Source organism: Tupaia chinensis, unplaced genomic scaffold, assembly GCF_000334495.1.
Source record: "Tupaia chinensis unplaced genomic scaffold, TupChi_1.0 Scaffold148023_1, whole genome shotgun sequence".
In the NCBI taxonomy this organism is placed as follows: Eukaryota; Metazoa; Chordata; class Mammalia; order Scandentia; family Tupaiidae; genus Tupaia; species Tupaia belangeri.
This window is the reverse complement of record NW_006207873.1, coordinates 1-2,410: the sequence shown is the minus strand read 5'-3', so window position 1 is coordinate 2,410 and position 2,410 is coordinate 1. Positions and strand designations below refer to the sequence as shown.

At 42.0% G+C, this 2,410-nt stretch overlaps 1 pseudogene; it reads right to left on the bottom strand.

Annotated features, from left to right (window-relative positions):
* Nucleotides 1-7: 7 nt before the first annotated feature.
* On the bottom strand, nt 8-2,223 carry LOC102479602 (N-acetylneuraminate 9-O-acetyltransferase pseudogene; annotated as a pseudogene).
* Nucleotides 2,224-2,410: the final 187 nt, after the last annotated feature.

Genomic DNA, 2,410 nt, shown 5'->3' with positions numbered 1-2,410 from the left:
ATATGTGATATTGGCAAATAAACAGCTCTAGTGAAAATTTTCCAAACCAAGCAAAAAATGAACTGTAAACTGAACGAGCATATCCAGGGATGTTCCTTATTAGAATGAAGGCTAAAATCTGTACCACAGAAACAGATGGGTGTAGTTCATTGCACTCAGCTTTGTTTTTACAACTGCTAGCCTAGATCGAATAGGTCAAGAAAGAAACAACTGAAATAAAGAGTAGAAAATTTGAAATTTTGTTTGAAAAGAGAGGTTCACCCTTTCCTTCAGAAAGTACATGACGCTTCTGTAAAGCCAGATAAATAAAAGCAAACAGCATGCCATGAAAGACTACGTAACGGTCTAACCACCATCTGAACCACTATTCATATACGTTCCCTTTCAGTTCAAAACACTTGGACAATGGCCAAAGAGAAAAGATCTCAAATGCACCCTGAGAATAAGCCAGAAAACATATGGATAACAGCAAAAAGGTTAGTTTCAACAGCAAACCAAAATGCCATAAACAATTTCCATTTGCTTTTTTTTGGATTATTTGTGGCCATAGTGCTAAAGTGACATATATGACCATACACCACACAGTGACCAAGGGAACAAAGTAATAGAATTGATAAGGCCGATCCATAACTATGCATAACACTACTACCAGGAAATTGAGACGAAATAAGATATGACATACTCTATGGATTCCAAAGTCTCCTTTGATCCAAAAGTAGGAGAAATGTCCATACCCTGTCTGAAATAAATATGCAGCAACCAGAACTCGAATGTGCATGTACACAGGCAAAAATGTACTTGCTCCAGAGATGTGATACATCAAAATCACAAGTTGCATCCGGCCTTTCCATTCATCTGTTTGTTCTCTATTTAATACTCTAGTCTCTTTAGTATTTTCATTGTAAAATACTCCCCAAACCAAAATGTAGATAATTGGAACAAAGAAGGATGCATGTGTATAAAATTTACTTTCCTTCATAAACAAATTTGCATGGTCACACATAATAGAAAACGCCATGATCAGACCAAGTTTGCAGAAAGACTGTAGAAGTATTTCCATCTATCTTCTCATTGGTAATCATTTTCCTATTTTTTTCTTTTCCTCTCCACTTTCCAAATCAGTACATGGCTTATTCTTCCGATGTGCGTTACAATGAATTATGTAAAAAATTAAATATCCGACAATAGACAAGGTGAAAAACCAAGCAGCCAGCTTCTGTATGAGGGTAAGGGGAGGCCGAGGTTGACAACAGGAACTATCTACAGGCTTCAAAATCTTATTCCAACACACGTTCATGAGAATCATTGCACTAGTTTCTCTGCTTGATTCAGGAAGATGTACGCCATCCAAAGATTCCATGATGGTTTCTTGAGCAATTAGTTTGGAAACGCTGAACATCTTTACATTTGATTTAGAATTTCTGGTACTACTATTCAAAATACTGACTGCAGCTTCATTGTAGGCATCTATCTTCTCATTGGTAATCATTTTCCTATTTTCACTTAATAGATCTTCATAAACAGGGTCTTGTAAGACCCAATAAGCATCACTAGTCTTGGCCAATTTTTCTAAGAGTGGTGCTATGGAGGTGATGTTCATTTTATACTGAGAAAGTGCTTCCTTACTACCATTGTGAATCTTGATGGACCACGTGGCAGCTCCTGCTACAATCACGTGGGGCTTTGCAACAGAATCCTCAGTCCATACTTTGATACACTGTTTCATAGAACCATTAACTTCTGGATGCCATAGAAAATGCACTTTTACTGACGCAGTCTCATCTTCAAAAGGAATGTTTTCATGCTTATTACCTTCTTCTTTGAATTAGGGATTAATTATTTTTACAAAAGAATAAAATAATTGCCGAATTCTGGAACCTCCAATAAATGCAATATGTTTAGCTACAAGGCAATTCTTTGCTTCACTGATTTTGTATTTATGCGTCATGCAACTATGAGGTTGCCAAACTTTCTCTCCAAGAAATCTGCCGCTTGAGAGAAGGTATTCACATGAATCATTACCTCGCTAGCGGCGGGAGGCGAGGTGGCACGCTGCGAGCAGCAGCACGGCCACCAGCGCCAGCACCTTGGCGCTCCTCACGCTGAAGTAGGGGTTGATCTCCCGCTTGCCCAGGTTGTAGGCCAGAGCCGCCATCTTGGTTCCTCCATGACAACAGTGAGCGGCAGAGCAGGGAAGGGGCTCCCCACAGGGGCAGCACTGGGGCTGCCTGCAGCCAAGCGAGCAGCAGCGGCCAGCCCTCGCGGCCACCACCCACGCCTCGCGCTGGGGAGCCTGACCCCACCACCGTGGTGTCCCCGCCTCTGCCTGCCCCTCCTCGGCCGCGGCCTCCTTGGCGGCCTCCCCACAGCCCCCCTCACGTGGCCCTTCTGAAGCTCCATCATCACCATC